Here is a 12,185-nt window from a genome sequence, read left to right as displayed (position 1 = left end):
GATAAATTGACTCGTAGATACTGAATATGAACAAAATCCTTCCAATAGTTTAGTAGAAATCGCTGTACACAGACAGACTAGTACTAAAATTATTATATTTCATGTACATCATTCCCTGATAAATTGACTCGTAGATACTGAATATGAACAAAATCCGTCCAATAGTTTAGTAGAAATCGCTGTACACAGACAGACTAGTACTAAAATTATTATATTTCGTGTACATCATTCCCTGATAAATTGACTCGTAGATACTGAATATGAACAAAATCCGTCCAATAGTTTAGTAGAAATCGCTGTACACAGACAGACTAGTACTAAAATTATTATATTTCATGTACATCATTCCCTGATAAATTGACTCGTAGATACTGAATATGAACAAAATCCGTCCAATAGTTTAGTAGAAATCGCTGTACACAGAAAGACTAGTACTAAAATTATTATATTTCATGTACATCATTCCCTGATAAATTGACTCGTAGATACTGAATATGAACAAAATCCGTCCAATAGTTTAGTAGAAATCGCTGTACACAGACAGACTAGTACTAAAATTATTATATTTCATGTACATCATTCCCTGATAAATTGACTCGTAGATACTGAATATGAACAAAATCCGTCCAATAGTTTAGTAGAAATCGCTGTACACAGAAAGACTAGTACTAAAATTATTATATTTCATGTACATCATTCCCTGATAAATTGACTCGTAGATACTGAATATGAACAAAATCCGTCCAATAGTTTAGTAGAAATCGCTGTACACAGACAGACTAGTACTAAAATTATTATATTTCATGTACATCATTCCCTGATAAATTGACTCGTAGATACTGAATATGAACAAAATCCGTCCAATAGTTTAGTAGAAATAGCTGTACACAGACAGACTAGTACTAAAATTATTATATTTCATGTACATCATTCCCTGATAAATTGACTCGTAGATACTGAATATGAACAAAATCCGCCCAATAGTTTAGTAGAAATCGCTGTACACAGACAGACTAGTACTAAAATTATTATATTTCATGTACATCATTCCCTGATAAATTGACTCATAGATACTGAATATGAACAAAATTCGTCTAATCGCTATACAGAGTCAGGCTAGCACTGATATTATTATATTTCATGTACTTTATTCCCTGATAAATGGTTTATTTTTCAGTATAATTATCAGTAATTTCCATCAACTCGAAGATTTGTGTTGAAATTTGTACAACAATTGATAATTCGCCCTTGACTAATTTATGACAACATTGTTGAATACGTACCTAATTGACCACGTTTGCTCTGTCCTCTGTGAACCACTTAGCTTGAATGATAACACGAGAATGTAGTCTACTTTATTTGAAGTAAAAGTAATGGCATAAAAAAGTAATGGCATAAAAACCAGGTTAGATGTTCACAATATGAGTTTTAGAATTTTTCTTGTTGGTCCTTTCGTAATCTTGCTAATCACCATGGTTGTCGTACTGAAAAAGCACTTCAAGAGCAAGGTCGCATTAAAAATGTGTTAGAAGAGAACCTGTCAATGCCATTGAGTTGCAATATCTTGTTATACAGTGTCTCCCGATAGGTACCACACCTTAGGACTGATCACAGAATGTAGACTATTACTAGTGACTAGGTCTCGGATTTTTATGATGTGACATATTTTTATACTGATCTCTTTTCACAAACTTAAATTAAATAAATTGCTAGCTTTTTTGAACACGATGGCACCGTTTTTATTACACATACTAGCCGTACCCGTGCGCTCCGCTGCACTTGTTGGAAATAAATATAAAGAAATTACATAAGTAAAATAGGACATCTGGTCCTGGGAACATTCATATTTGATAAAAGGATAAATCGTTTAATATGTCACTTAATTTAAGTTGTATTTAAATAATTAAAATGCGATCATTTTGCTCCAGAGACCACTCATTTAGTGCAATGATAATTCCTTTAACATGCTTCGTAATTGTTATTACATGCAAATAATTAAAATATGATCATTTGGTTCAGAGAGCATCCATTTTGGTGCAATTTGGTCCCATAAAAATTTTGCTTGGAATGAAACGTATCGGAAATCATTTTTAAAGAAACTTTTGTTTTGTAACGTTTTTCACAAAAATCAATAGTAAGCGAGATATTTTGGTTTATTTAATTCAGACTCCTTTATAACCTCCCTTTTAAATAAAGTATTTTGAATGCGATATAGCCTAAAATCTAACTTACAACGAACTTAATTTATATTCCAATTTTCATCGAAATCCTTTCAGCCATTATCGTGTGAAAAGGTAACAGACAGACAGACAGACAGAGAGACATAAAATCAAAAATTAAAAAAAAAAAAAGCGATTTTCGGTCTCAGGATGAATAATTATACATGTTAACACCAATCGTTAAGTCTCTGAGGTGAAAATGAATGTGTTCATAAACATTATTTTAAGAAATACAGGAAATGAATATACAGAATAGCTTATCAAGTTTTCTATGCCTAAGAAGCTATTTTAATCTTACCTGTTCTGGATAGAAGTTATACTGTATACCATTATGTACATCTAGAGAAACTACACTTTCCAATGGTGAAATAATATAATTAATTATACAAATCGGTTAATTTAGCTTCCGATATTACTTCATACAATCACAGAAACATTCTCTGTAGGCTATGTTTAATAGCTTTCGATTGTTGTTGTCCAAAGCCCCTTATAGACGAAGTCATTTTTTTTATTTCATTACAGCGACTTAGATGGCGTTGTTATCTTAATTTTAAAACTCATTTATCTCATTAAATATCACTCCTATCAAAATTTTGTATAGAATAAAACTTATCGGAAATCATGTTTAAAGAAACTTTTGTTATATAATGCTTTTTATGAAAAATTAACAATAAGCGAGATATTTCGATTTATTTAATTCAAGCCCCTTATAACCCCCCTTTTAAATAAGGAATTTTGAATGTCATATAGCCTAAAATCTAAGTTACAACGAACTTAATTTATATTCCAATTTTCATTTAAATCGGTTCAGCCATTATCGCGTGAAAAGGTAACAAACATTCAGACAGACAGACAGACAGACATACAAACAAAAATGTCAAAAAAGCGATTTTAGATTTCAGGATGGTTAATTATACATGTTAGGACCAATTATTTTTGGAAAAGCGAAAATTACCAGAACAATTTCGGCTACAGATTTATTATTAGTATAGATATAGATTATAAGTTGAAAAACTGTAAATGTAAACTTTAAACTGAAAGGAAAGTGATCTGATGCCTGATGCCCGTAGGAGAATTCAATATATATTTAAATTGCAATAAATGTCATCTTCAGAAAATAGTATTCACTAAAACAAAGTGTTTAGTTACAAATATTGCTACATTTTACTATATTTAATATTAATTCATATCTAATCAATAAAATGGTACGAAAACATATTATTTTCGGCTAAATTATATTAGTTTCAAAAGTTTTCCTGGTATTATTAACACATTAGATTTATAACGATAAGTGATTTAGTTTATTTTGGATTCCTTTTTCTTATAAATATTTTGTGTTTAAATAAAGTTTCGAGAAAATGGATTCGTCTGCAGTAAGTTATCAAAACATGGAGGACAAAATAATGCTAGGACTATGGCCAGATTGTTGCTGGTCGGTCTCTACTTCACCCCTCCCAAACATGTGAATGTTAAGAGGTGCTAACCTCACTGTTGTCAGGTAGTAATTCATGAAAAGTCAGTAACACTTTTAACATAGCTGTGGGGGAATTAGTCACGCAATGGACAGACGTTGGACATTTTTCACCCCTGTTTGGGTTTTTGCGAGGTTTTCCTCAATCATAAGACAAATGTCAGGTAATCTCTGGCGAATACTCGGCCTCATCTCGCCAAATATCATCTCACTATCACCAATCCCATCGACGCTAAATAACCTCGTAGTTGATACAGCGTCGTTAAATAACGAAGTAAAACAAAAAAATTACAAAGTTAATGGGAGAATAAAGTTTTTGTAAGTAATTTTGGGCTATATTTTAATTGATATTTTGGCATTTTTAGGGCACAAGTGTATATACAGAGTGTTTCAAAAATACGGGGCATAATTTCAGTTATGTATTTCCCACATGTAGACAATCAAAATAGTTCATTACATCATGTCTCCGGAAATGCTTTATTTCCGAGTTATGGCCTTCACAACATTGAAATTCACCGGAACGTTTTTCTTTCCGCAGGTCGTTGCCGTCAAAGGAGGCATTAAGAGGGCACTCTGACAGTTCATTCCGAGGCGAAGGTTACATTCAGTGTTGTGTAGGCGTTAGACTGTGCGACATGTATTCAAATCAAGAGCTGGCAGAGATACAGTTCATGTACGGTAAGGCGGACGGCAATGCTGCGCTGGCTCGTCGTTTGTACCAGGAGAGGTACCCACAGCGACAATGTCCAGATCGGAAGACATTTGTACGTCTCCATTACCGTCTGTGCGAGTATGGAAAATTTAACTCTCCTGGTTTTGGGAAGGGGACGACCAAGATCTACAACTCCAGAAGTACAGGAGGAGATTCTGGAGGCTGTGAACATGACTCCTTCTATCAGCACACGAAGGGTAGCGTTGCAAGTCAATGTTCCTCATACGACTGTCTGGAGACTGTTGAAAGAGTATCAATTGTATCCTTATCATTTGCAACGTGTACAGGCCCTGTCACCAGCAGATTACCCTGCACGAGTTAGGTTCTGTCAGTGGTTCTTGCAGCAGTGTGGTGTAAATCCGAACTTTCCTGCCTTAGTATTATTTACAGATGAAGCACAGTTCACACGAGATGGCATAACAAATTTCCACAATCATCATGTATGGGCGTATGAAAACCTACGTGCAACTGTCCATCTCATCACCAAGTGCGGTTCTCCCTCAACATGTGGGCCGGTATCATTGGTGATCGATTAGTTGGACGCCATGTACTTGTAAACAGGCTTACGGGGCAGGCGTACACAAACTTCCTGGAAAACACCATACCTCATGTTTTAGAAGACACTCCACTGATCAATCGTCAACACATTCACTTCTTGCATGATGGCGCTCCTGCACACTTCAGTCGTACGGCTCGCCGGTACTTGGATCGAAGGTTTCCTGATCGATGGATAGGTAGAGGTTGCCCAATTTCTTGGCCTCCACGCTCACCTGATCTGAACCCTCTCGATTTCTACTTGTGGGGTCATTTAAAATCATTGGTTTATTCGTCTCCGGTGCCTGATTTGGAATCCCTTCGGAATCGAATTGTGGCATGTTCTGAGGACATACGCAATACTCCTGGAGTTTGGGATCGTGTTCGCAGGTCAATGAGACATCGATGTGAGGTCTGTATTGAAGCAGGAGATGGACATTTTGAACATCTTCTGTAATGACAACGACCTGCGGAAAGAAAAACGTTCCGGTGAATTTCAATGTTGTGAAGGCCATAACTCTGAAATGAAGCATTTCCGGACACATGTTGTAATGAACTATTTTGATTGTCTACATGTGGGAAATACATACCTGAAATTATGCCCCGTATTTTTGGAACACTCTGTATAATTCCAGAGTCAGGTGATACAAATTCAAGCCCTACTAATGAACAAATACCGGAACTTTCGCAGGATGCCTTTTTAAATGTGTTAAATGTATCTTCATTTTGAAAGCAAATCTGTACGAATTATTCCTTTGTGATTGAAACGTCACAGTTTTATGTTGCCCTTTTCTGCCTTTTTGAATATAAATGTATAATTTACAAAATTAATTCTTTTTTGCCTTTATTTGATTATGTATCTATTATTAATTATTAATTTATTATTAAAAATTGCCTACATGTATATTTTAATTTATTTCTATAACCGCTACAATGAAAGTGACTTCACCGAATGTATATTATTGTTTTTCTGTCAGTTCATATTCTCTTTGCAACAATGAGTGTTGCCGTGCAAAAATGTATAACAGTAGGGGAGACCCGGGCAAAACGAATAACCCGGGTAAAGAGAATAATGCCTATTTCTTCCAAACGCCAACAGGTAGCGCTTTCTGCTATGTTGGGGAAGAATACCAACCAGATTTTGCTGCTGGAAGTAGCTTGTCGTCATTCTAGCTAGTGAGAAAATGAGTCAGAATGCGTTTGAAGAAAATTGACTGTTTTCTTAAAATATTTCAAGGTAAGATAAACGTAAGTATAACATACAACGCTGCAGAAACTCTTTGTTATGTGATATTAATATATAGGCGATAGGATTGCTTCTAAAGTGCTGTACTTACGAAGAAGATTATTGACGTTTATGTTTGTATAACCTTAAATGAAAAGCGAAATGGCGTCTGCGGGCAAAGTGGATAACTGCCACCTTTATTTGACTACATAAGTGTTAGCTGTATTTTTGTATGTATTTGTCTATTGTAATAAAGCGTGTTCGATCATTTTACATAGTGGAGGCATTAAGTCACAATAATTAAATTATAAATCAGCAACACTGATCTTAATTTTTACTTGAATAGGTCGTACAATGTTTTTAGATTGTTTAATTTTTTCAAACGGAAGACGGAACAAACCAACTGGTCTGAAGAAGCCATGAAGAAATCACTTGAAATAAAATGTTCTAATCAGTGGTTCTGCTATCTGGCCATACAACCATAATGTGTTTGTTGATGAAGAGTTTGCTCCAGATCAACTTACAGATCGTCCACTTGAGACAGAAATCAGCGAAACGACTGTTGGCTGAGATTTAACAAATTCTGCGGTGCCAGCTTCTTCAGCGGCTGAAGAAACAGTTAATGCTCACTCAGAATCAACCACCGCTGTGATGTCGGCATCTTCAGAGTTTGAAGAAATGTTCAATACATCAATTACACTCAGATTTTCAGTTCCGGTTACACCAAAACCCTCAACATCGTCAGCAGGAGAATCCAAGTCACTTCTTTTGATTTAGACCAGTGCCAAAAGTGGATGCTCGAAAGATACGAGGTAAACGAAGAAAATGTCAGCGCTCTGAAATTCTTACTTTTATACCGACCAGAAACGTTGACAGAGATGTAACTTATGGCAGGAGCAAAAGCAGAAGAAATCCAAGTCTTCATTGCCAGCAAAACGTCGACTTGTTCAAATTTGTATTTTGTACTAATCTAACGTGGTGTAAAGGGCTGTAATTATATTTCTTATTGTCTAATATGACTCATTAACATCGTGCTTATGTGTTGATTTAATTTTATTATCAGTGTATAAAAATTAAACAGAAATGTGAAAATGGTATAGGGATATTCACTTTGACCGGGTTAATTATTCCCTTTGCCCGGGTACCCGGGCAAAGCGAATAATTAACTATATTTTCTTTCTCAAATCATATCACTGTTCGTAGGTACGGGAAACGAATTGCTATTTTTTAGATATGTGGACAACATGTGTCACAGCCATTGTCATGAAATTTTTAGTTAGGGAGCACCAAAGTATAGTCTGTGGCATTGTTTATTCTTAGCTTATCCGCTTTGCCCGGGTTTCCCCTAAGTGTTTTAATTATACAGAGTGATTTATATAGAACTGACACATTTCTTTCATAAATTGTTTCAAAACGAATTGTGCTAGCGACAACTTATTATACCTAAAATGTAGAGGAATTTTGGGAGATTAAGTAACCCCATAGAAAGAAGTCCGGCGTTGTCAAATCCGGAGATCTCGGTGGCCACAGGTTCCTGGTAATTATTCGGTTGTCAAAGAAACTTGCAATTACTGTAATTTCATGGATTCATTTGATATATGGCATGTAGCGCCATCTTGCTGAAAATATCCTTGACTCAGCTCTACATCGTCCAGTTGCTCAACAAACTCAAAGACAAACGTCTTAATGATTTTTTGGGTGACTGCTCCAGTCGTGCTCTTACGTCAACAACAACCGTTGGAAGCCTAGATGAACGATGCTTGCCCTTTTCACTCACCAGAGATCCAGTTGTTTCCAATTTGTTTACCAGTCCCATATTGTGTTTCTTTTGGGAGGATTGTGAACACCAAATTCTCTCTGGTATGCCCTTTGAGTAGCTGTAATTGAATTCGTAATCCAGTATTGCTTCACAAGGAAGAGTCGTTGATTTAATGTGCACTGCATTTTCACGTTGACACAAAATGTCGAAAACAGCTGCCAACAATAGGAATAAAACATAAACATCTGCGCATCTAGTGCTGCCAACAATAGGAATAAAACATAAACATCTGCGTATCTAGTGACAAGTAATCGAAACTCCAGAATATTCTGCTTAATTTGGTGCTAAAATTGGGTCAGTGCTGCCAACAATAGGAATAAAACATAAACATCTGCGCATCTAGTGACAAGGAATCGAAACTCCAGAACATTCTGCTTAATTTGGTGCTAAAATTGGGTCATTGAATGAATTTCCAACGGAATAATTAAAGAAAGAAATGTGTCAGTTCTATATAAATCACTCTGTAGCTTGTGTTTATTTGACAAAGCAACAATGAGTGCGGGTCTAACGTTATTTTTAACGGTTATTCTTCTTTCAGTTTTCATTGCGACGTTGTTGTAGCTAGCTAAATATTTCATATCGCAACATATCATTACAACCACACACAAAAATTCATTTTCCAAGAATACTGGGAAGAACATTTCTTTGCAACATCGAGTCGAATTGCATTTGCATTCGACTTGTGTAAAGCTTTTCTTGCTGCCGAATTCCCTTTGTGGAAAGTGCAATGTTGTGGATCTACTGCAAGGTTTTTGTAATTGCCTTTTATTACGTTTTTAGGTATTTATAATGCCTTTTTGCCTGCCTATTTTAATGATTCATAATGCCTAAACTTCTGATCTCTGCTAATGACGTGTGCTTCATTAGCTTGGAGAAATTCAAGTAGAACTCGCTTGTGTGAAGATGGGTCACAAAGCCAGGTGATACGGCGCGACAATCATCCTCGATCCTTTAGCATAGATCAGCGTTTCTCAAACTTTTTTGTAGTGGGGACCACTTTTTTAAGTCAGAACAGTTCCGCAGACCACCTTACACTTGTTCCCTTCGACATTTATAATTTTTGTAGCATATTTTAATACCAGTATACTTATTTTAAAATAAAATTAAATAATTAAAATTAATTTAATTCAATTAATTGTATATTAGCATTAACTAATTAAGTTAATGTTAATAAGAGAAAATTCATTTTCGTTTTCTTAATAATTCAAGGTATTATAGCTGGGATAATCTTTAACTAATTAACTAAAATAAATAAATAAATGTTGGTACTCACATTAATGAGATGGATGAGCCTGCCGATTCTTGCACAGTGGTTCTATATTTGGGTGTATGCTGGTAAGCTTAAGTCGGAGATCGTCTCATACATCGAGTCGATTTCGGTACTTTGTTTTTATTAGAGTTAGTGATGAAAACCCTTTCTCACACAGATACGTAGAAGCAAACTGAATTATAATCTCTAAAGCACCATTGTACAGTTCACTATGTTCTCTTTTTACTTGTGATGAGGTCCAGAAATTAACCATACCTTCCGCTTGGAATTTCATTTTAAGTCCGGAGTCATTCGAGAGTTCAATTAACTGTTCTCTTGCACTCAACGAAAGTTTGTTATTTTCAATATCGCAATGAAAGTGATCACGAACTCATGAAAATTCGTCATATTTACTTGGAAAATAAGTTTCAAATTGTGACCTCAGAGTTGTATTGCTGGTGTACGTACGACGTACGGTACGTGACCATTTCAATGTGTAGGCTGGGTGTCGGTAAAACTATTAAGAAAATCATAAATACATGAAAAGATTCGGTCCTCTGTTATGAATTCAGGTAGTCCCTGGCTAGATTACAGAAGTGGCGCCAGATTTGCAGGGAAAAGATGGCGAGAAGCACCACGTTCATAGTGCTTTAAATCCCTCTTTTGTTGCTGAGAGTGGAGTGGGAAGTCGGTAGACGGGTAGAGTAATAAATTTCATAAAATGTCAGTACTGGGAGAAAAAATGAAAGGCGATTGCCATGTGTCATTTACAAACTGAGATAAGATCAGCTATAGGGTAAACCCGGGCAAAGCGGATAAGCTAAGAATAAACAATGCCACAGGTTATATTTTGGTGCTCCCGAACTAAAAACTTCATGACAATGGTTGTGACACATGTTGTCCACATATCTAAAAAACAGCAATTCGTTTCCCGTACCTATGGACAGTGATATTTGAGAAAGAAAATACAGTTAATTATTCGCTTTGCCCGGGTACCCGGGCAAAGTGAATATGCCTATACCATTTTCACATTTCTATTTAATTTTTATACACTGATAATAAAATTAAATCAACACATAAGCACGATGTTAATGAGTCATATTAGACGATAAGAAATGTTATTACAGCCCGTTACAGCACGTTAGATTAGTACAAAATACAAATTTGAACAAGTCGACGCTTCACTGGCAATGAAGACTTGGATTTCTTCTGCTTTTGCTCCTGCCCATAAGTTACTTCTCTTTCAACGTTTTTAATCTGTATAGATGTAAGAATTTCAGAGCGCTGACATTTTCTTCGTTTACCTCGTATCTTTCGAGCATCCACTTTTGGCACTGGTCTAAATCAAAAGAAGTGACTTGGGTTCTCTTGCTGACGATGTTGAGGGTTTTGGTGTAACCGAAACTGAAAACCTGAGTGTAATTGATGTATTGAACATTTCTTCAATCTCTGAAGATGCCGACATCACAGCGGTGGTTGATTCTGAGTGAGCATTAACTGTTTCTTCAGCCGCTGAAGAAGCTGGCACTGCAGAATTTGTTAAATCTCAGCCAACTGTCGTTTCGCTGATTTCTGTCTCAAGTGGACTATCTGTTATGGTTGTATGGCCACTGATTGGAACATTTTATTTCTTCAAGTGCTTTCTTCATGGTTTCTTCAGACCATTTGACTTGTTCCGTCTTGCGTTTGAAAAATTAAACCATCTAAAACACATTACGACCTTTTCAAGTAAAAATTAAGATCAGTGTTGCTGATTTATAGTTTAATTATTGTGACTTAATGCCTCCACTATGTAAAATGATCTAACACGCTTTATTGCAATAGACAAATACATATAAAAATACAGCTAACACTTATATAGTCAAATAAAGGAGGCAGGGCAAAGCGGATAAGTTATCATCCTGCCTAAGGTTTTTCCGTGGTTTTCCTAAGGCGCTAAGACAAATGTCGGGATGAGCCCTAAAAGAAATGGGCCACGGACCTGCACTCATATCCCCATGAATCTCCCTAATTAACAATTACATATCTCCCCCCTCTTCGCAATTGAGCCATCATATAGCCAAATGGCTGGTCTCGAAATTGAGACAAATCAACAAGGCTCATGACCTCCTACATAATAGCCAAATTGGCTAGTCTCTTATATGAGACAACTCATCCTGCCTAAGGTATTCCGTGGTTTTCCTCAGGCGAAAGACAAATGTCGGGATGAGCCCTATAAGAAATGGGCCACGGACCTATATGCCCCTCCCCATATACATTCCACCTTTATTATAAATTATGTATGCCCTAGTTCAGATAATATTAATAGTCGATTAAACATACGAGGTCACTCAATAAGTCGCAAATTGAAAGGACAGGGACCTCTCAAATTGCAGCTTAGATTTCACGGCGCTTCTTTAGACGGCCTTCACCTGATTTGTCATCGAACAACAGATGACGGCGTCTTGCCATCCTAACGGCAAACACCAGCCAACTCCTCCTCGCCCCGTTCCGTGATCAATTGATCAATCTCAGCCCCCCTCGCGTATGTGGTACCTAAGAGGTTACGTCCAATTTCGGCTTCCCCTTCAAAATTTTCTAGAGCTCCTTCAGGGGAGCAGCGTAAACCGGAGTGAGACTAGTGGCCAACAGGCTTGGAGCTCACATATTTAGTTTTGTACAGCCCCCAACCCCTTGCAAGGACGCGTTTTGCGTACCTTTTAAATTTTCCTCCCAATTCTCCTTCGATTTTTCGATTTTTTTTTTCAGATAAGTTATCCACTTTGCCCTATTCACTTTGCCCGCAGACGCCATTTCGCTTTTCATTTAAGGTTATACAAACATAAACGTCAATAATCTTCTTCGTAAGTACAGCACTTTAGAAGTAATCCTATCGCCTATATATTAATATCACATAGCAAAAAGTTTCTGCAGCGTTGTATGTTGTACTTACGTTTATCTTACCTTGAAATATTTT

At 36.3% G+C, this 12,185-nt stretch overlaps 1 protein-coding gene across 1 annotated transcript in view; it reads right to left on the bottom strand.

Annotated features, from left to right (window-relative positions):
• LOC138713228 (cytochrome P450 4C1-like) overlaps positions 1 to 1,335 on the bottom strand; it is a 61,507-nt gene extending 60,172 nt beyond the window's left edge. Inside the window, exon 1 of the mRNA XM_069845158.1 lies at positions 1,284 to 1,335. The gene's annotated coding sequence lies outside the window, so the exon portion shown is untranslated. The remainder of the gene's footprint in view (positions 1 to 1,283) is intronic.
• Positions 1,336 to 12,185: the final 10,850 nt, after the last annotated feature.

The sequence above is a fragment of the Periplaneta americana genome, chromosome 2, assembly GCF_040183065.1.
Source record: "Periplaneta americana isolate PAMFEO1 chromosome 2, P.americana_PAMFEO1_priV1, whole genome shotgun sequence".
NCBI lineage: Eukaryota > Metazoa > Arthropoda > Insecta > Blattodea > Blattidae > Periplaneta > Periplaneta americana.
Note: the sequence above shows the minus strand (reverse complement) of the source record. Positions and strands in the feature narration are given on the sequence as shown.